Raw genomic sequence first — 24,440 nt, 5'->3', positions numbered from 1 at the left:
GAGCAAGATCCGAGGTATACAGAGGCCCACCAGGTTCCGAAGTTCCGAGTCCAGTCGAGTCGAGTCCAGTCCGGTCCAGGTCCAGTTCAGTTCCGAGGCCTTCCGTTCCGCGCTACCCGGTGAGTACCATTGCCGGGGAGGCATTTAAACGTGCACATAGTTTGTGCCGGTCAAGACGGGTTTGGGTACACAAATCCGGTCTGCACTGTTTCAGCAGTGTATCTGTACTGTTTAGCAGTATATCTAGTATGTCTTGCATATAATTCAGTATTATTTAGTGTCAGTATTATGTCAGTAACTAGTTTTCTATTAATTATCATCGTTCATTAAATGTTAAATGTTTTAATACGTTCTACATATTGTGGTGTGAATGATTGTTCATTATTGTATTTATTGTATTAAGTGTGTTCAAATAATAAGGTCTAAAAATGCCGCTCTTTTCAAAACTAAGACAGATCAAAACCAGAAAAGGGGTACTCGAAGAAGCTGTTCCCATTCCACCTAGGGACACTCCAGGATACTTTATGTATCATAAGCATGGCCTAGATGCCGTGTTATTTCTTGATTTATGGGTGGACTACACCAAAGAGTTGCCAGAAAGTCAGAGGTGGCCCGCAGCGGGGACCTGGGATGCAGATTGCATCATGAGAGTAGAAGAAGAATTATGGAAAAAGAAAGCCAGACAGTCACAGAAAGATGCCATTGAATTATGGCGTAAAGAATCATATAGACGTACAGAAAAAGCGCTCAGACAAGAAGAGAAAGGTAGGGAGAATTCGAATAAAACCCGAGAAAATTTATTAATTGAGGAAGGTACCAAAGTAAAATCAGAACAACTAGATAGACAAAGACATACCCTTATGAATGGTATGTATCCTCTTCTGGCCGAAGGGTTACTTAAGGCTACCCCGGAAATACCAAAAGACTTGCCACCTCCATTGCTCCCGATAAAAGCACATCCCAAAACAGCAAAAGATGTTTTCCTTTCCTCCTATTTAGATGACGTAGCTCCCGAATATGCTAATGCCACACCACACACACCGCATGACGATGGTGTTCAACGTCAAGATCATCCGTCTGTATCCCCGCAAAAACAAACTCCTACGCCCATTCCCACAGGTCCGTCCGTTTCTACTGTTTTTCCCGCATCTACAATTTCTATCTTACATCCAACGAATCCTTTCTTGCCCAGCACCTCAGATGGTGCTGCAGGAGGTACGACAGACATGTTTGCCACACCGCCGCGAAATAAACAGACCCTTAGAGATTTAGCACTCCAACGTACACCCCAACTGGCGACATCCGACATGTTTAAAGAACACCTTGTGGATTGTAGATACGATCCAGTGCCAGTTAAACAGGACAGATTGCTACTATCATCACTACGTATACGACGAGCTACATTGTATTTAATGACGATACCAGGAATGGTTGAACACCTAGACAATATATATCACTTTGTCCAAACAGGGCGAGGCCCAGAAAGTATTAACGAAGCTATGGAATACCAGAAGGTGGATGTACAAAGACAACTACTACGTTTTTTCATAAACTGCGTGATCAGGAACCAAGACAGGCCTGAGGCAGATCATGATACCATGCAAAAACTTGCCAAATGGGGTCAGAACATATCAGATGAGAAACATGATAGACAGGCGTGTATAATCGCCATGTATCGAAAGATCCGCAAGGAAGTAGAACGAATACATAAAGAAAGACGAGAAGCAGACAGAATTGAATCAGAGGGAGAGGAGGAGCAAGAACCAGAACAATTAGATACGATAGCTTACGTAGGTAGAGGAAGACCCCATAATAATACTGGAGGCTTTAATGATCCGATACGTCCGATACGTCCAGAATGTAACAGACATTTTCAAACCCCTATGTTAAATACAAGGTCCCCTGAACACCTATTCCAAGCCGCTGATAAATTACTCCGAGATCGAAGGGGGTACCATATGCTCGATTCCATGGATGAACAAGAATTAGCCAGGTCAGCAGTACAATGGGCTGACTGTCCCGACAAATACAGTGAAGATGCACTAGCACACACATTTCTGAATCTTACCCCATACGAACAGCGTTTAGTTAGTATATACATGATTCAACACCTCCTTATATTATATAAAAGCCAACACTCCGATCCTGGACCCTTACCTGACATATTGACCGAATTACTCACGAATAAATGGAGAGGTTCAGGTACTGATTTGATTAAAGAAATTCTAGAATTTCGAAACCAGTATATAGTTTTCGCATACCCAGAACACGTTCCAATTCCCACTATGGGAAGAAAAATATATCACATAGATAGACAGAATCCGTTACGCGAAGTACACCCAATCAGAGGTGAAGATAATAACTTTACACGCGTGTTTGTGTACACGCCTATAACTAAAATTGAATTATTAGAAATGAAGAAAGTAGTACCCAGCCATGACAAGGATCCAGCAGGTTTCCACCGTGAGATAAAAGACATGTTACTCATGGGAGAGTATACCTACCCCGACATCATGAAAATATTGAAAGTGTTAATGCCTGCCGGTGTTTACGAGAAACTCAAAGAAAAGGAATGGGAGGTGGGAGACCAAAAGATAGACTGGACAGCATTAGAAAACGAAGAAAAGGCCCGAGCTGCAGGATCAGGGCTTGGGGAAAAGACTACAGCACTACCAGGATTACTAGTACAGGTACTGCCACGTTTATTTTTTTTTTTTTTTTTTTTTTTTTTTAAAAACCTTTATTCGTGCATCTTAAAAGAACAAATACGGGCCTACAACCGTCAGGCCGGCCACGATACAGTAAAGCACTGATACCCACATTACAGCCCCCGTGCATCAACGGTCAGGATTAACAACAGGTTATGAGTTACATACTGGAGATATCTTTGAAACCCGGGGAAGGAGAGGTGAAGGTTAATTTTAAGTTTTTGATAATTTTATCAGAGAAAAAAAAGTCAATGAAGGATAAGAGCAAAGTAGATTCGAGTCCGCAAGATAGCTTCACCACACGGGCGAGCAGCAACATCAGTAAGAACAACAATGGGAGTAAAATCTCAATCAGTGAGGCGGTGCAGAGATATATCAGGATAGTCACATGAGCAAGTACGCGCCCCTCCAGAGCCGCCCCCACTCGATCCACCCCACACCCGGACCCCGAATCGAAGAAAGTAGAGCACAGAGACATAAAAGAAGAAAGGCCCATAGAACTAATTGAGAACAGAGTATTACCCCCCCACCCTACACCAATGCGGAGGCTACGGCCTACCCCCCCCCCAGCATAGTGCCTGTCGCCCAATGAACCCGAAATATAGAGAAGAGAGAAAGTAGGAACAGAGTAAAGAAGGGAAGAAAGCAGAAAAGAAGGTGGGGAGGAGCCCACTGGACACCAGAGCGCCCCGAACCATCAGCCAGTTATGGCCCCCACACACTGGAAGCCCTCTACGCCAAAAAACGGCATGCAAAGATACCATGGCACCACAGTTTAAGCAAGGGATACAAGTTGCGACGAGTGCGCGCAAAACATACATACAGTCCCAGTCCCAGGCCAGCCCGTCCATAAACCATAGCGATAGAAGTCAGTCTAGCCCTGGCCCGATCGCGGGCTTGGGATTAAACCAGCTCCTGCGTGAAGGCCCCGTGTCCCGAGCAGACAAAGACAAGATGGCCGCTTGTGAGAGGATGGTGAAGTAGGATCACGAAATGGCCGCCGACCACCGATTGGGGTCCCTCGTTGCACCACATAAAATCCAAACCTGGCAAGTAAGGTACAGGAGTTCCAGAAAAAGGCAGCAGTGGGCCACCGCGGACGGTCCCTCGAAGCCATTAGGTATCGCTCAGCAGGATAGCCTCGCGGACGCGGTGAGGCAGGGAACAATGAAGCAGGCAGCCATGACCAGGGGGACAAAGTATCCGCAGTGGAGGTGGAGAGCGGTGGACCCTGGGCGCCGGGAGCGCTAGATGAAGGCACCAGTGTAGCACAATCATACACCGCCGCTGCGTCCCCGCAAGAGGACAAGAGCACCGGGAGACCCACGCCCCGTGGATGACAAACAGTGCGCTCACGGCCCGCAGCCGACAGTATGGGGTCAAACCTCTCACTCAGCGCCTGCAGGCCAGCGCACATCTGTAGTTGAAAGTCCCGCAGGACAGCCAGAACGGAGCCGCATGTCAGCGGAAGCTGGGCCCCAACATCGGCAGCAATCCGAGACGGCACTGTGGAGCTGGTGTCCGGAAGAGGGAGGGCGAAGTGGGCAGCGGGCGAGACCGGAGTATCACCCCCCAGCCGCGAGCAGGCACTCAACGCCATGTTTTGCCGCTATACGGTGCAATGGCCAGGGGGGGGGGTCGTGGCAAGGGGTCAATTCCCCTCAGGTCTACGCCGCAACAGGAAAGGCCGACAGTCGCTTATCTTCTCGCCGGTCCCCCTCGCCGCTGGCTAGGCAATAGGCAAAGGGGGCAGCAGCCCCCCGCAGCTCGGTCCTCAGAGCGGGGCAGGAGACTCACCGCACCGGGGCCCACCCCACAGCTCCAGCCCGTCAGGCACAGGGTGCAGAAGGTGTCCGGCCGTCTCTCCCCGGGCTCATCCGGCAACGATCCATGGTGCGAGGCGAGATCGGGACCGCGGGGCTCAGGTTAGCGCTAGCCGGTCCGGTAACTGCGGAGCTTCCAGGAGGCCGGCAAAGGCCGTAAGGGCGCAGGGTTTCAGTGCCGAGGACAAAAGCACCCAGAACTCGGGCATCCGGGCGGGCTGAGACTCCGGGAAAGCAGCAGCGCGGTCAGCGCGTCTTCGCACACGGTGCACCTCGAGAATCGGCAAGGATGAGCATCAGGATAGTAGTCCGAGGCCACGGACCGACGGAGCCGGGCGCTCAAGCGTCTGCTCCGGTCGCCATCTTGGCTCCTCCTCCACTGCCACGTTTATTAACTACGAAAAAGGAGGACTGGGGTGCAATCTCAGCCTGTAAACAAAAGCAAGATGAAGACACTAGTGATTTCTATTCCCGATTTGAAAAATGTTTTGGTATCAATAGTGGCATAAAAGCAAGTAGCGAGTCATATCCACATCTATTTGTGACAAAATTAGTTGAAAATTCCCTGCCGCAAGTTAAGAATAGAGTATTGAAATTTGAGAGTACCTGGCAAGGTAACACCCCGTCACAGATGTTACAGATGTTACAATATCACCACAATAGAATTAGAGAAGAACAAGAACATGAACAAAGACGTATGAAAGATACGAAAATGAAAATGCTTGTTGCCCAGTCAGTTCCAGCTGATGGTCATAAAAAAGGTGATTCCGCAGGTCCGACGAAAGGGACATGCAACTATTGTAAACAACAAGGTCATTATATACACGATTGTCCAGTCTTGAAACATAATATTGCCACAGGTAGAACCCAGGAAAGACCACGTCCACCTAGACAGGATCAGAATCAACAACAAATCCCTCAGCATGCACAATCTAGGCCGGCTCCGCAACAGCCAGCTCCGCAACAGGCAGCTCCACAACAGACCGTAGCACCACCACAAGCGCAGCCTAGTGCTGCCACACAAGCAACAACGCAACAGATGTACCAGTATGCACAAAATGACTATCCCGATTACCAGCGATACACATGAAATAGCCTAGAGAGGGAAGTTGGCTTACCCCTTATCGAGGTTCCTGTAGATCAAGAGGGACCTTATGTACATAGTGAACTATTAGGGGAAGACAGAAAGTTTTTACTTGATACAGGGGCAAGCAGAACAACTATACGACGCAGTGAAGTTCCAGGGGCACCCCTCTCAGGCTCACAGAATATTTCCCTTGGATTCTCAGGAAAGCCTATCATTAATGAAGTAACGCAACCTCTTCCACTTACGGTTGGTCCATTAACACGTACTACAGATTTATTGCTTACTAAATCATGTCCAGAAAACTTGTTAGGTATAAAAACATTGAAAGCTCTAGGAGCTATAATATGTTGTTCTCCGGAAGGAGTACGATTATTTTTACGTGACTTCAAAGGTCACTACGTGTCTAGAGACATGGATCACCGGCTGCAGAATTTACCTTTACATTTATGGGCACAAGGCCCAACTGATGTTGGTTGCATGAACATTACACCATATCGAGTCACACTAAAAACAGGAGTAGTACTACCACGAATGCGACAATACAAGTTACCACCAGATGCTGTTGTGGCTTTGCTGCAAATCATTGACGAGCTCATTGCACAAGGAGTGGTTGTAGAAACCGACTCCAATGTATGTAATTCCCCGATAATTCCGATTCTTAAAAGAACGGATCCAAAAGCATCACCAGTATATCGATTAGTTATTGATCTGCGCGAATTAAATAAATGTATTGTACCACAATACCCTGTGGTCCCAGATATCTCTTCATTACTAACAGCTATTGACTCAGAAGCAACGTTCTTCACTGTAATTGATCTCAAGAATGCTTTCTTTAGCGTCCCAATAGATCCGGAAAGTCAATATTTGTTCGGATTCAGTTTAAATGGACGAAGTTTTAAATTCACACGCGCTCCTCAAGGATTCACAGAAAGCCCCAGCATCTATAGCCAAGCACTGAAACGAGAACTTGACAGTATCCACATGCCAGTTAACACTGCCTTGCTTCAATATGTCGATGATCTGCTGATCACCGCCCGAAGCGAACCTGAATGTGAAAAAGCGTCACTGACGGTTTTAAGATTTCTGGCCGACAAGGGGCACAAGGTGTCCCCTTCTAAGCTGCAATTCTGTGTCCAGCAAGTTGTTTACCTTGGGCACTCGCTGTCCAAGGAGGGAAGACAGCTTACACCTGATCGCATCCAGTTAATCGCTAACATGCCACCACCCAAGACACAAAAGGAGGTGCGGGCTTTTATAGGTCTCACTTCATACTGTAGGCAGTGGATCCCTCAATATGCATTTCTAGCAAAACCACTCATCCAGTTGACAACACAGGAGGCAGCCACATCGACTGTCCTCCCTTGGACTCAAGAACATACACATGCCTTTGAAAGCTTAAAGAAAGCTTTATGCCAAGCACCTGTTTTAGCAACACCATGTTACAGTAAACAGTTTACACTCTTTGTTACAGAACGCGAAGGTACTGCCTTGTCAGTACTCACTCAGGAACAAGCAGGATCACACAAACCATGTGCTTATTTTTCTAGTACATTAGATCCAGTAGCTCAGGCTCTTCCTGCGTGCCTGAAATCAGTGGCAGCAACAGCTTTAGCAATCAGACAAAGCGATGCCATAGTGTTAGGACATCAATTGACAGTACAAGTACCACACGCAGTAGAGGTTCTCTTGAACCGCACACAAACACAACACTTGACTATAGCAAGACTCACCGGTTATGAATTAACATTGTTTCAGCCACATATAGAAATCAGACGTTGTAATACGTTAAATCCTGCCACACTTTTGCCCGTAAATGGAACAGATCCATTAGCACATGATTGTATTGAAGTCATTACCATCACGACGAAACCCAGACAAGACTTGACAGATATCCCTTTATCAGATCCAGACCTGACATTGTATGTAGATGGTTCATGTATGAGAACAAGTACAGGAGAGTTAGTGGCCGCTTACGCAGTCACAACAGACACTGGAGTCATTGAAACAAATTGTATTAACATTTTGTCAGCTCAAGCAGCAGAGCTCATCGCTCTGACACAAGCCTGTATTCAAGCCAAAAATAAGAAAGTCAACATATACACAGATTCACGTTATGCATTCGGAGTCGTCCATGACTTCGGCGTGCTGTGGCGAGAGAGAGGTTATTTAACTTCTCACGGTGCCCACATCCAACACGGACCCCTCATTCAAGCTCTATTAGACGCGATTCATCTACCTACTGCAATATCGATCATGAAATGCAAAGCTCATACAAAAGTTACCGATATCATTTCTCAGGGTAATGACCTAGCTGACAGAACAGCTAAACAGACTGCTCAGAACCAGACTCATATAACTGACACGACAAAGACAATAGTTTCGACACCAACTCATTGCATGACAGTTAAGGATCCCGCCCTTGATGTAATTGACATACAGACACATGCTACACCAGAAGAAATAAAGAAATGGACTGAATTAGGAGGGATCCAAACGGATCAAGGATGGATGACGAAGGAAAAATCTATATGGTTTCTTCCCTACTCCATGGTTCAAGTCATCATTAACACAATACATAGTCTAGCGCACCTAGGAGAAAAAGCTATGCTAGACAGTATTCAACACATTTGGTTCAACAAACACTTGCGAGCAGCAGCCAAACAGAAAGTACGTACCTGTATGATATGTTGTCAGTATAATCCAGGTAAAAGCATCCCCGTAGAGCAGGGTGGATTTCAACCTCCCGATCATGCTTTTGAAGTCCTCCAGATGGATTATATCCAGATGGAACGATGTCGAGGATTCAAATATGTTCTCGTAGTTGTCTGTGCTCTTTCCCGTTGGACAGAAGCCTACCCGGTTTCAGATTACACTGCCCCGACTACTGCCAAACAGCTAGTTCGAGAATTCTTCCCACGATTCGGTTTACCACGTGTTGTATACTCAGATAACGGCCAGCCATTCTCATCCGAACTAATGAAACACGTTTCACTTCTGTTAGGTTACCAATGGAAATTCCACTGTGTTCGACATCCCGAGGCAGCAGGTCTTGTGGAACGTCATAATCAAACTCTGAAAATTAGATTGTCCAAAATATGTAGAGAAAAAGGTGTCGATTGGATAGTAGCCTTACCAGTTGCGCTCTTTTACATAAGAATGGTAGCACATTCTTGAACAGGGCTATCCCCGTACGAGGTGATCTTCGGTAGACCACCAAATATGTGGGGGACGCCTATACCTCGTAAAATCACTGATGTTGACTGTAATATGCTGACAGATTACCTGGCTTCCTTGATGTCTGCACTACAATCTTGTCGTTCACAGGTAGCTGCAGCTTTTCCCGATAACACTGAGGTGAAGCCCCATGACGTGGTTCCAGGTGATCTGGTCCTTGTGAGGAACTTCGACCGGAAGACCCAGTTGGAGCCCAGGTGGAAATCGCCCAAACTCGTCTTGCTGACAACAAGGACAGCCGTGAAGGTTGAAGGACGTAAAGGGTGGTTGCACTCGAGTCATATCAAGAAATTTTATGGACTACCGTCCGATATGAACACTCAGCCCTGCATTCCCTCACAGACAGACTCAAAGCTCCCCTTGGTTGAACCGACAAAAAATGAACTCTATAAACTGAAATTAAGGTCTAGCAAGTCAGACAATTTGATTGTTTAAGTCCTCTCCAAGGTGAATCGGTTGAATTTGTCTCTGACATGTATCCTCTAGACCGAAATAGAGAGAGAAATAGACAGATAAAGCTTAAAAAACATGCGTACTGTAAATCGCTTCGTAGTCACTGCACAGTTACATTATTAATTTTGTTTTTTCTAAGTCTTTTGATCATCATTTCTAGTGTATTGTTACATATGTATTACCCTATTTCTAAGCATGCTTACAATGTTACCGCAGAACATTCTTTTAGCGAATTACCTCCGCATGAGTTGTCTTATAGATTTGCGCTGCGCAACAACACTTTCATTAGTATGTTACATCATTCCCATCAGACCAGCAATGCTACCAATTGTTGGATATGTGGCCGACTCCCTCCCTATCAGAACTATAAGGGAGTTTTGCCCCTCTTTCCGTATCCGTTCACACACAATGGCTCCTGTGGAGCATGGTTTAGTTTGATTAATTCCCTAGATTCAAATCCCGTAGTTTATCAAGACAACTGGGTATGGGGAAACCTGAACCTAGTTTTGCTTAAAGTCTGCTACCCTAACAAGGAGGGACTTCCCAAAAGAACAGGAACTGATCTAGAAAATGAAGTATATGGATTAGGTAATTTTACACTTAACCTCCTGATTCTGAATGTTGAATCCGAAGCTACGCCAATCTTGCCCGCTATGTCAGTATTCCCAGTAAAAGGGGAATTATGTGTAAGAAAGAATGGTTCCATACACATGGGCCATAGTAAATGTACCACTGTAATAAGATTCAGTGATCAAGGCAAGTCTACATTTAGAGCTTCCCGTCATTCCTACTTCATATGTGGCCAGACCGCATATATACGTCTACCTCTAGATTGGGATGGTACCTGTTACATAGCATTCCTTCTGCCACCTGTTTTCCTAGCCCCTCCTGATTATCACAGAAATACCCATTTAGTACACAATAGACAGCAGAGAGATCTCCCGATTGTCGATTACACTGAAACGGCATGGGAGCAATACACAGATTTCAATAAAGGTTTCTTTCCCTATATAGGTACAGTCACTAATAGTAAGCTGATACGTAGATTAACTAGAACCCTTGAAGCAGTAGTGAACGAGACTACTTCCGCCTTAGGCAATTTAACAGAAGAGCAGTCTGCTATGCGGATTGTTGTGCTTCAAAATCGTCTTGTCCTTGACGTCATCCTGGCCGATAGGGGCGGAGCTTGTAGGGTCATCGGATCAAGTTGCTGTGTTTTCATACCAGAAAACTCGCCGTCAGTATATAAAGCCATAACTCGCCTTCATAAGATTATAAGACAGATACACCAGAGTCCAGGCACCTGGACTTGGTCCGGTTGGTTCTGGAGCGTGTTGTCAGCCTGGGGATGGAGGATCCTATCCTTCCTAGGTATTGGCTTTCTCATACTATTCAGTTGCTGCTTATGTCTACAATGTGGGCCAGCGATTTGTGGTCTGTGTGCCACATCGTGTATCCCGCATCCAAGTTTTCGTTCAAGATCCTGGAAGAAGAAAGAAGAACAAATGATGCTATATGAACAGATCGATGGATTGATGAAGATCGATATCTCCTGAGGGTCCGTAGGGGACAAGGAGGGAATGAGGAAATATGAATTTTGTGATCAGTTATGTCCCCTATCGTAGACCCCAACGGCTCCATGTGCATGCTATAAGTACATGTATGTTCCCTCCAGTTCCAGTTATGAAGACGCAAATACATGTGCGTCCACCGTCAACATGTCCTCTTTCAGATCCGCCATGAATGGGTCAGATATTCCATTCCTAAGTATGAAAGGCCACCGACTTTATGTGGTTCACTTTCCACATTTTACAGATTCAGGCGAGTAGGCCCTGAATTCTGCCATCAAGCCTTTTCCTGCCTTCTGCCTCTGACAGCTCCAGTCCGAGCCTGCATCTGTATCCATGAACTTTGTCCTACTCCCTGCGCGGCTAACGGTGCCTGATCCAGCCTGTTGCCTGCCAAAAACTGTATTTCACCTTCAAGATTATCTGCTCCGCTCCTCATCCGATGCATTCCTGTCTAGTAGTTTAGGTAAACATTCTTCCAGCTACCGTGCAAAGGGCCAGGCCTCACTGTCCTCATGCAAGTAATTCATAGCCCCTGTTACCATGGAAGATTCCTGCCCCCTCGCATCTCATGTAGACACTTAGACGCTTGTACACGCACTAACAGTCAGTATAGAATTGATTCCGTCCGAGAGACCTTTCCTTTTGGATAATACAGTTCTTTAAACATAAGATATTAGATATGATTTGGGATTAGGTTGACATGACCCCTCAGACTTCTGTCTCCACATGTAGAGCTAAATGTCAAGTCCCCTTCACCCTCTAGTTGCACGTCAATCACACGTCATGCGGCTGCGCGCGCATCTCTGCCAAGTATTTTCTGCTGACATTGCAGGATTCTCTTATGGATCCACCCACTTGTGACATCATGTTTAATGACGTATTTAGTTACGCCTATGTTTACGCCTTTTTTCATTACGTATGTATATCATTATCTGTGTTATCAGCTGTTACGCCTCCTGCATCTGTCTTAAATGTAATACTTTTCATATAAATATCATTACTTGTCAATAATGTATTGCCTTCCCTTCCTGAACCTCCGTGGTGATGGAATTTGAAGCCTACAGTTCGAACTGTAATTCCTTTGTAGAGGAATAAAGCCTTTTAGAACCTCTAATACCACGGATTCTGCCTCTTATATTTACTGAGTTATTCTTACTAGACTTTACCGCATAAAAAATAGTACCGGTAATGAAATATTTACCACAGTATCATGCCGAAATACCCCTTCCGGGGTAATTCCTGCACGTTATAAATTAAACTAACAAAATATAAAAAAATAAATTCTGGATGGAGGTAACGGCAAATGAGGACAAAAAAACAACAAAATAAACAAAAACATAACAAATGCTGATCCGGCTGGTGTTGACAGTTGCTTGATGAATCCAATGTTTTTGCCCCACCTGACATTTCATCACCTAAAGGCAGATTCCGGACATCAAGCGTTGTTATCCTCACAGGGGATGTATGGCAGGAACTACAAGAACTGCAACACAGAGTCTCAAAGCAAAGCATCTAGAAATTGCAGTGTGCGGTCTTTATTCTTAGGGTCCCAAGATGGCGGTCCTGGTACTCGGATCTTGCGAAGCGCCACATTTTGCAAGAACTCCCAATAAGCTTAGACTGCAAGGAGAAAGGCATCTACTGCTCTTTTGGCGCCAAAATGGTGCTGTTCTACAGAGAAAGGAAACTGTGTTATCTGCTACTAGCAATGGTTTGTACAACATAGCTGGTCATTGCATATCTGGTCATCGTGTGGCATGTGACAGTTGAGAGAAAGAACCAAGGCAATAAAAGCACATTGATCAGCACCATGCGTTTTTTTACAGATGCTACGCAATTTGTCACTTTCTAGCTGTGTCACAGGCCTTACAGCACACTCCCCCAAGGGACATGGGGGACTATTCTCCTGTCTGGGGATCCATAATTGGAAAGCCATAGTGATGCCCACAAGGGTATTTTACTAATCTAGTGCTGCCGATTGCTGACAGTCTTCACACAGCACATGGGGCCTAAAATTATCATCTGCAGGAGCACCCACACAGAACATGCACATACACAGCGGGGTATAAAGGCTTTACTGCCAAAGAACTGAGGGTTGAAAGTTTTACCGACAGCCCAGTAGAATCTGCACTGGATATATAGGTAAATATGGTTATTAATCAGTTGCCACTCACCATCAGCCTTCTCATAGGGCGGTAAGGGGCAGTAGCCACCCTCAGGGAAGCATTGTAAAAGCCAGTGTGTATAACCCTGATCCAGCAAAGCCTTGAGCTCTGCTGGGGTAGCAAATACAACACTATGGACCAGTGTCACCCTCAGTGGGAACCAAAATATTGAGTTCACTTGGTAAATACGGGCTCAAAAACGGAGGACGCTGAAAAGACAAAAGGGGAGGGTGGTGCTGCTGCCTACAGAGTGTGTAGTAGAAACTGTAGTAATCTTTATTCCAAGCAGTAATTGTTGATTTCATTGTACACACTGAGGGGCAAATTTACAAGCCCCTTACACCAGATTGGGGCCGCCGTTGCGTCACATTTGTGACGCAGCGGTGGCGCAAAACCAGCGCCATGCTGCGGGCTATTTACAACGTGACGCATCTAGGGAGATGCGTCACGTTGTAAAGCCCTGCACCACATGTGGGTGTTCCTGCACAGGGGGGGGGGGCGTTCCGGTGCAGGAACGCCTCCGAAAAGTGGCTGAGTGAAATCTACAAGATTTTACGGCCATGTTGCGTCAAAACCCTGCGCCGTAAGGATTGACGCAGCATGTTAGGGATAGGGGCACCCCGAGCCTTGCAGGAGCTGCGTCGCGCTTGCGACACAGCTCCAGCAATCGCCTTTCCGCGGGGGGATGCGACACGCATCTGCCCATCTGTGCGCCACGGTGCGCCGCATTGTAAATGCGGCGCATCAGTGGTGGCGCACGGGTGGGCAGATGCGTCGCATCTCTTCTGGCGCATCCCTGCTGATTAGCAGAGATGCGCCAGAAGTAGTAAATCTGCCCCTCAGTATGTAGTTTCATTAGACGTCCATCTCTGTACACGACTCCTGCTGTTTGATCCAGCACTGGGCTATTCTGAGGGGTGTTGAACCGTGACTTCTGCTGGAAGGGTCTGCTATGAGAATAGCGTATGTTACAGACAGGATGGGGGGCAGCAGGAAGCAGGATCCCCAGCAGACTTTCCACTGAGCCGCGCTGCTGCTCTGTTTCCTTCCTCCACAGTCTGACCCCAGGAAGAGCTCCAGATAACGCAGCGTACATAAAGAAACAAACAGCCGGAAGTCATGGGCAATCCTTTCCACAGTACAGTAATGAATGCAGCAGCACAGATGTGTGTAATGCTATATTGATTATGTTATCACTGAGATCACATGACTCAAGGGAGTCTGTTTCTGGTAACTCTAAAAGGGGTTATTGACGTCGGTTTAGTTAGCTGTTCTGGCATGCCCCAGAGATAGCAATCTGCTGCTTCGCAAAATGGCAAAACAAAATGTCGCTAACTCATGGTTATGGCATGTGGATATTGCGTACTATTGGCTGCGGACGGAATAGAAAGGAGCATTTAATGTGCTTCACCATTTCAGTTTCTCACTCACAGTATTATGGATGTTCCCGCCCGAGGCGCTGCGCTCATACCCTGCGACTGGCTCTAAACGTCGCTGTGAGTTTATTTTGTGTTATGTGGAAAATGTCTAACATATCATTGCCAACAAACAAAATCCAGAAACATGTTTAAATAAAAGCATGGCAGCCAAATGTGTGGCTGTTAACTCCTCGAGGCATTAAATTAGTGCTACTTATTCAGTTATGTGTTTGTTAATTCTTGTTTCGTACTTTATGTTGTGCATACAACCTGGGGCGGTGTTATCGTCATTAACCCTCACAGACTCTATGGAGCACTCCCTTACTTGATCAGCCCATTTGATACAGTAAGTTAAGGTGCATTTACGCTTCCATGTCATTATCAAATATTTATGAACACTTTAAAATTGGAGCTGTCCTTACAGAGCCCTATTACCTTCGTACAGGAGCGGATATTGAATTCATTTAACACCAGTGTCTGACTCCGTTTGGGAGCCCACAGGACAGACAAGGTCCACCGTCCCCAACCGTGGTGGTGGAGGTTGCCTGTCACTGGTGTCCTGGGATCTGTCAAACTATGGTTCTGATACCCTGGCCACGAACAACCCTTTCTGCACTAGACTCTCGGGGAAGCGAGGGTGAGCAGTCTAACACTTCTCAGGGATGCAGTCTATGGGGGGCAAGAGCTCAGGACTCAACAATCAACTTACAGACCCAATCACTTCAATGTTTAGCCCAGTGCTTGTCTTTAGTAAAAGTAAGCACTTTAATTGCTGTATAGAACTAAGTATTACACAATCCAATTTTGCTCAAGCATACAGTGTTGAATTCCTGGTTGCTTTCTACAGGTGGTGCTTCACACTCCTGCTCTACTGTCCTATCCATTACCAGGTGATATCTAGATGCCTTGGTCCCCGGGTTCTAGCAGTAGAGGCACAAATTAGGCTCATGCGCAGATAATCACGGGCACCCCCAGGGGCTTTGAAGTGCAACTCAGTCACTCGATCTACTTACGATTTACTTCAGGTAGAAAGTCGCAATCTGTGGGCTTGTCTATCTTCAAGTGAGTCTCACCCTGTGTGCTGCGGTTACAGGGGTAGCCTTGCGATGCCCGCATGCTGGTCACTTTGGTATCTGCTGCCCGATGTTGGATTAGATGGGTGAATGTAATTCAGTTCTGGGTACTGTGGCCCGGCTACACCAAGGGAGGCAGCTTCTTTGCCTGTCCTGAGCAGCAACGTGCTGCTACGGCCCCCTAGGCCAATTAGATTTACAGCTGTGATGTGCAGGTACAGCCTCTCAGGCCGATCAGGCTCACAGGGATGAGGTCCAGTTGCAGCCTCATGGGCCGATCAGGCTCACTGCAACAAGGTGCAGTTGCAGCATCGTGAAATCACGGTGGCAGTAGACAGCAAATATGATCACGCAGGCTTTGGGGAAGTTCTCAGGTAGGAACCACAGAGAAAAACTGGGGGCCACTCTAACAATGTAGGTTGCTCCTGGTTGTGCTCTCTGATAGTATGCCCTTTTTCTGAATGCTTCCCACAATGGGAACACACTGTGCTTCTCCTCCTTGACAGTCTATCCTTCTGCATGGCCAGGTACACCCATTCCCTCTCTCAGCAGGCTTCTAGGAAGTAGCAGACCCTAAGCTCCTCCAGCAGAAAGTGCAGGCTTTAGGTGATGTCCTCACACCTCTGGCAGACTTGCTGTCAGACAAGCACCAGCCCTGGTTACACAGAAGCAATCTGAGTACTCTATGGAGCACTCCCTTACTTGATCAAGAAGAACATGGGACAGCAACAAAGTGGAGTGGGCGGATCCAACTTTGATACATATTTCTAAGGACAGGGAATGCGGACCCATGGTCATAAACTTTAGAACCATTTTGGGGTGGTCATCTTTCAAGTGTTCTTCTCAGGCTTCTTTCCGAACACAGTCTTTGTGCAAAATGATGCTTCTAACAACAGATGGCATTGGGACTGTCTTGCAGCAGGAGCACCTATCCCATTGGCACATTGAAGTGTGAGATATGCACCTGGCTTTCATCAGCCTTTCTAAAGCAGTAATCATAGACAAAAGGGCATGATTGGCCTAGAAACATCATCACCTTGAACAACATCTATATGGCTACAGTACGATTTTGGGATAAGCTTTGGACCTCGGAAGGTCAAAAAGTGTCAAGCCTTTGTTAGAATAAAAATTATGCTTCCTAATTGTTTTTACTTAAGTTAGCATTCGCTGCGCCATTTTGTGTACCGGCGCCATTTTGTATTATGATTGAAACTTATTCTCTGCCAATTCTCGGAAATAGCCTTCTCTAGGTTATGTTTCTTTGGTGCTGAGTTTTGTTACACTAATGAATGCACTGCTCTTATTATTCCATACCTTTCATCTAGATGTAAGCCCTCTCCCACTTGTCTAGTGGCGGGCACAGGCAGGAATTACCTTGACTGATAGAAAATGTGTGCTCGGCTTCAGAATTGAAACTTACTCCTTTGTAATTTACTGACCAGCTGCATCTCTCTGGAAAATTCCATGGTGGGCGTGTTTTCATTGGGTCTGGAATGTACATAATGTATCGTTATGCTTGCTGAAGTCAGACTCTCTCTGCAGCACTCTCAGCTACCTACTGGGCAGACAGTGTTCCACTTTGAGCGCACTTTAAGTAAACTGTTATTGGTTTGTATTCTCTAGTGTCTGACAGACTCTTCATTTCTGTGCTTTGGAAATATCAAGAAGTGAATCAAAGTGGGCTCTGCATCTTGGAAATAGATCAGTAATGGAGGCCTATTGAAGGGGGAGTTGAGAAAGGACTCTGAGAGAGAATGCAAGGTAGCAGACTTCAATTATGTTTCAAGAAAACTCTCTGTGAGTTATATGTGAAAGTCCTGGGATGACCTAATGAGGTAACCTTATATATCAGTATTTCTGAACCCCTAGATGCGCATGCTGCTATTAAAATTTCAGGTGGCGCTGAATTTTCGATTTTTAAAATTGGAGGTATTTAATGCACTTTTTCACTTGTGGGTTACAGGTGGCAAATCTAAATGTTCATTTTTTATTAGATTGTCTGCACTCTTATAAGATACGATGCCAGATTTTAAAGCTGCTCTTTTTAAAATATAATATTCGTCCTTGCATTTATTCATTGGCATTTCTCACGAGCTTGGAGTCCTTTGAAGTGTCCTGTGCATTAGCACATTTCTTACAAATAAGTTTGGGCTAGAATTATTGTTAGAGATTAAGACTGGTTAATAATATTTGAACTCCATGTTGAATCTGCTGGAGGAGGGTAGAAGTGACAAACATGACACTAAGGTGCCGATTCCGATCCGGGAAAAAAAAAGTTGCGTATGACTCGTATCCGTATATTTTCACGTACGAATCGTACAAGTAGCGTACAAACTGCGAAGTACGATTCGTACGTGAAAAATACATACGAATTGCGTTGGGAAAATGGTCCGAGAGGGAGCCGTAAATTTTTACGTCCGAATAGCGTTGGGAAAAGTGTCCGATAGAGAGCCGGACATTTTTACGTGCAAATCGTAAAACAGAAGTCCGAGCGTGCAAGTACGATCCGTACCGCCCGTCCGAATACACAACCGCATGTAAAAGGCCCCGTACGGAGCGAACGCTGTAGCCTACATGTACATGGGTAAACTTGTGCCAGGATACGAGTCGTACAACCCCCCTCACCCCGCACATGTCAGCACCGTACCCCGTATGTCAGCACCGTACCCCCCCTCCGCACCATACCCCAACACCGTAGCACAGCCCTGCACCTGTACGCGCCGCACCCCAGGCCCGTCTCCCAGCCCCGCACCTGTATGCCCCGTACCCCAGGACCGTACCCCAGCCCCCCACCTGTACGCACCATACCCCAACACCGTAGCCCAGCCCCGTTCCTGTACGCACCGTACCCCAACACCCTAGTACATCCCCGCACCTGTACGCACCATACCCCAACACCGTAGCACATCCCTGCACCAGTACGAACCGTACCCCAACACCGTAGCACAGCCCCGCACCTGTACGCACCGTACCCCAACACCGTAGCACAGCCCCGTACCTGTACGCACCGTACCCCAACACCATAGCACAGCCCCCCACCTGTACGTGACGCATCCCAGGCTCATACCCCAGCCCCGTACCTGTACGCACCGTACCCGAACACCGTACCCCAGCACCCTCACCCAGCATCGCGTATGTACGGACCTTACCTACGCGAAAAAGACTCGTACAGAACCAGGACACTGTAAAGCAGCACAAGGAGGGTCAATTCGACTCACACAACACCACAAAACACGTCAACATGACAAAATACATCTCTATGACTGACCTGGCACATCCAAACAGGCAAACAGAGGCCCTAAATCACAACCACCTCTTATAACACACCCACCACAAATTCAAACCCAGCCACACCCACAAATGGACCAATATAAAGGGCCCACACACACAACCCATGAGCCTTTGCAACAGACCCACTGCTGACAGACCCCACAGACAAACAACTGCACCTTACTTACACCTTAACTACACCTTAACTTACACACTTTCACACAACCTCATTCACAAACACCCCCTCTTCACATTCACACACACACACATTCACATTCACACCCACAACCATCCACACCCACACCCCACACCATGCCCACAGACAAGAATCCAAAGTTCACAAGGGCGGAGCTGGACCTCCTCGTCAACGAAGTCATCAGAGTCGAGCCACAGCTGTTTGGAACATTGGTCAGACAGACCAGCATAGCCCAAAAAACAAGCCTGTGGCAGAGGATTGTCGATAAGGTGAATGCTGTTGCGCCCATCCGAAGGACCAGGCATGAATGCCAAGCCAGGTGGTACGATCTGCGCAGGGCAGTCAAGAGGAAAATGAACGTGGAATACGCCCAGAGTAACACCACTGGAGGCGGGCTGCCCCACAGACCCGTACATTACCATCCCTGGGAGGAGAAGGTGATGGCCATGCTTCCGCCGGTGGGAGTACACGGAGTCGAAGGAGTCGCAGAGCCTGGTGAGTACACAAACAACTCACGTAACATGGGGGAATGCCATCCACCACAAATACACAAAATGCACGCAACTTCCCCCAAGCCCTCACCGCACACAACCACACTCAAAAACCACGCTCATGCCACTAACGTCTCCATGCCCCATTCACAAATAAAGGCAATGCCATGTCCCAGGCCACACCAACCACAAACCCAAGACTGGATGTCCGGGATGCTGGGAGGGTGGGGCTCACACAACACATTGTGCAACTCCGAAGCAGACACCAATGCCCTCAGCCCATATGGCCTAGGTACATACCCATGCACTATGCCCAATGCACAGGGACTGGCAAAGTACTGACAAGGTAGCTGACACTTGGCCCTGCTGTATGCAGCACAAGGCCCTCCTGTGACCACTGAACACTCAAACACCAACTGCACAAGCTCAGATATCTAGCACAGGCACTCAAACTCACTGTCATGCCAGCATGCACCATGAGGGGACAGACACATCACCTGGGAGACCCAATGACAAATCACACTACACCCAACAGCAGGCCCGGTCACACACCCCCCCTCACACAAGCACACACCCCCGGGGCAGGCAACGGATTTACCCACTCTCACACTGGACATGTGACACAACAAGACCAATCCATCGCCAAATAAGCATCCGAGCCAAAATTCTACTGGCCAAACACTCAGGAGAACATACCAATCGGTCTCCCGCAACATACCCATCCCCAAGTGGACATTGAGAGGAATGCTAGGCACATCCAACTACCTGGAGGATCTGTGACAACTTGAATATGTATGAAACATGGATGTGGCATGAAACAGCATTAACATTGTCTCTCTCTCACACACAGGGCAACACCATCGACCTCCCCCCAACAATGGGGGGGAACAATCACAGTCCCAGGCTCAGCGTGAAGATGATCCCACCGGCAGCGACGACTCTCACCACTCCGTGGATGACCCCGATCAACCTGGACCCTCTGGTGCCCAAGCCCCTGCAGCACCTGTGTCAGGTACATCTGTGCCAACCACCCCCCCCCATTCCTGCCACATCCCAGGAGACACCCAGGAGCCCTGCTCACACTGAACAACAGAGCCAGTTTGACCAGGAGGGACAAGGTTCTCCGGGCACCCAGGAGGAGGCAGAAAACCCCGCAAATGCCATCCCTCAGGGGTCCCGTAGACCCGATGTGCCCACAACGGCAGGGCAGGCTCGTGTGGGCAGGGGTGGTGGGAGTGGAGGCAGGTGGAGGCGTGAACCTGACCAGCCAGCTGAGGGAACTGGTATGTCACACATACGCCACATCCTGGACACATACTGGCGTGACACCAGGGGCATCAGCCAGGTAGTGTCAAGCCTCACAGAGATGAAGGGGACCCTCGACGAGATGAAGAACCTGCAGGCCGAGCAACATGCCAGTCAACAACAACACCAAGGACGGATGGAGGCAAGACTGACTGAGCTCCTGGCGGTGCAAACGGACATGAGCCGTTCACTCCGTCGGATCACCGACAACATTGGCAACCCTCCCTGTGCCACCAGGAGAAGACCACCACCAGCCACAGGGAGGGAGGAGGAGGAGGAGGAGGAGGAGGAGGAGGAGGAGGATTCGTCCGACGGAGCATCACAAGCATCGTCAAGGCCTGCATCTGAGGGTCCCCCCAGGAAGGTGGGTCATCCACGGAAAAGACCGTGAGAGTCAGCGGACCGTCCACATCTCCCAGGTCACCTGGCCTGGCACCTGGCCCTCTGGCGCAACAGCAGCACCTCACCCAATGACATTCTCTGCCACATGGACTTGCTGGTCACAGTCTGACCAATGATGACCAACACTGTGGTCTGGGCACTGATGACTCCAACTGACAAGGATGCCATCTCCCCCTGTGAACTTTGGATTCTATGCACCCGGTAGAGCACCTTAGTACATCTACCAAAAGACTTACCCCACCAAAACTAAAAAATAAAAAATGTCATGAGATGTTGCTGTCATTTGGCATTAGTCCACAACATATGTGTGTGTAAATGTTAAACTATGCCTGAGTGTTGAACTAACTCCAGCTATCCATACCCTGGGATCTGAGTCTGGTACAGGACATACATGGGTCACAATGTATCAGTCAATGCAGACATGGAGCACAATACTAACCTGTGATGGCCTCAAGCTGCTGAGGGGTTGCTTGCAATACTGTGCGGACAGATCTATTTGGAAGAGTATCATTAAGGCGTAGAGGTCATGCCTCATTTGGAGGTTCCCGGGGAGGGAGTCCCAGGTATGTGTTCCCAGGTGGGAGAACTATGTCCTGCATGCTGGAGTACGGTGGATCTGAAGAATGGTGGCCAGGTCAGGGTTGGATGCACGGAGATGGCGCTACGGGTTCTCGGATGACAGTGGTACAAGGTTGGTGTTGGGTCGGGGTTGTGGCCTGCCTCCTGAGTGTGGGTGGGGAGTCTGAAGGTCATCCTGCAGCACACAGTGATCCATTGCAGCTATCTCTGCTGGACGGTGATGTGGCTGGGGCGCGGGATGTTGCAGCTGAGGTGTGCAGATGCAGCCTGGATGCGGACAAGTGTCCTGGGAGTTTGGATGTGGCTGCCCCGTAGAGGGCAGGGCAGTATTTGACACAGATTTTGTCGTGGACCTGGGGGATGGTCCGTCTTTCCTTGGAGTGGATCTATCTGGAGATCATGTGCATAATGCAGAGGCTGTTGCAGTCTGAGGCACAGATGCTGGTGATTACCATGGCAAATGTGAGCAAGCAATCCATGATGTACACCATCTTGTGTGCATGGACACTGGGTGCTTGTGCGGGGCTTCTGAGGGTGGGACACAAGCAGTTGACCCAGCTGTAATGGGACAATCCTCAGATGTTGACCTCAGTCCTGTACAAGTCCAGCCTCAGGTGGCTGCTGTTCTGCCATTCATCAATGGATCTCATGCAATCTAGAATATTGTAACTGGCAATGTCTGCATCCTTGGTGAGGGTGAGGAGCACCTAGCTGTCAATGGCATACGAGTTGATGATGAGGTTGTGTGTGCATGTGATGGTGGAGATGGGGGTCCTGGACACACTGTAGATTGACACGCTGAGAGATGATACATGTGCCATGTGCCTCACAACGACAGCATACTACATGCAGAAGCCTTGAGTCCCACTCCCATGGCCTTGCCGGGGTACAGAGCCAGTGGGGAGTAGGAGGGACATGACCTGGTGGGTGTGACAGGGCCTGGAAGGTGTGGCAGCGCTGTGTAGGCAGTCGGAGTTGCACACGCATCATGCAAAGATGTTGTGTGTGCGCTTAGTGTATGCCTGAGAGCTTGCGGCAGATGTGTGGATGGACATTGCTTGGAGGGTGGCTGCAACATCAGACTGTAGTGTGATGTGGGTCATGCAAGGACATGAGGCTCGTGCAATGTGCACGTTACATGTGCAGACGGTCCAGCCTTTGGCACTGCGTGGCCGCAACTGTGGCACAGACAAGCTGATGACAGCCAAATGAATGGGTTGATGGAGGAAGGGAGGAGCATCTTTGATGTGTGTGTGTTGCCAAATCAGGAAACTTCGTGTGCCCTTGCTGCAGTGGCTGCAACAGCAGGCGGCATGTCCTGGGATCTATGCCACAATTTCCACACAAAGACTAGGATGTCAGAAAGGACTACTGCAACAGGTATATGTCAAGGAAGGAGTGACCGGTTTTCAATGGCACGCCCAGAAACAAAGGATGCACAATCCCCAAAGATGACTGACACCGGTTCATGAAACTGAAGGCCAAGCTGCGCACAGAAAACACACCCCAGAAGGTGTTGACGGCCCGTTGTGGGGACCAACATACCAAAACACATACACAGCCATGGACTTCATGCACAATAGAGAATCAAATACATGTAGAACAGCATGCAGGTTGCTAATCTACACATAGACTCATATGCACAATCCTTGACAACCATGCCAGAGATGGCGCATGCACAGTGGCAAGAGACCTGCATTGACAGAGATGAGGCACCTTGGAGGCTGAGGAACACCTTTATTACTCAGGCTCACACCTATGGAAATGCATCAATATTAACAGACTCACAGGTCTTTTGGATTAACATGTGGGACCTACACTGGACACCCCCTTCGCACCACAGATGCTGTAAATCCATGGGGGTGGCACACAAGTGAAGGGGGTGAGCCAAACATCCCCTGCAGCACACGGAGAGGCTGCAATTGAGCATCTTATGGGGATGTCCCGCAATATGTCCACCCGTAGCCTCCCGTATGTTTCCGAGGGAAGTTGTACACACATTGATGCCTTCATCACAAACCACAATCCCATAACAGATGACTGTCACGAAGTGTGACTATCAATTCATGTGAGTCATGCTACATGTCATGTGCCCCATGGTGAGTCAACATGTATGCATAGTAACAAAACCTGCACAGGAGCAGTGCCCACACATTACAAACAACTACCACACCCAAAAAGCCTTGCTGCAATCCTTACCCAAAGGAGACTTTTCACCATGTCCGTGCATGTAACGCTGATTCAGCACACGTTGCATTACTCATGAGGAATAGCAGGAGCACAACGATGCCACGAGCAGACAGCATGCGCAACTACCTGGGGATGACAGACACACAAGAAGTCAGGAAAAACATAGTCATCCGCATGCATGGTCATGTACTCTACATGAATAAGGTTGACACCATGCTAGTTGTCAATTGAGTGTGTCAGCTAAAATGTGTGGAATGACATCAGCACTTGAGTGACACATCAGCAAACACCTCAAAGTCACTTAGCATACATTCAGCTGGACACACCCATTACAACACATGCCACACAAGGCTCCAAGCGTGCACACTCAGACCCAGGGACTCACCATTATGAGAAGAAGTTGCGTATGAGCTGACTCCGGATGTCCTCCTCCTCCTCCTCCTCACTTGCCTCGTGACCAATGCCGTCATCCTCC

The sequence above is a fragment of the Triturus cristatus genome, chromosome 2_1 (assembly GCF_964204655.1).
Source record: "Triturus cristatus chromosome 2_1, aTriCri1.1, whole genome shotgun sequence".
In the NCBI taxonomy this organism is placed as follows: Eukaryota; Metazoa; Chordata; class Amphibia; order Caudata; family Salamandridae; genus Triturus; species Triturus cristatus.
This window is presented reverse-complemented; position numbering follows the sequence as displayed.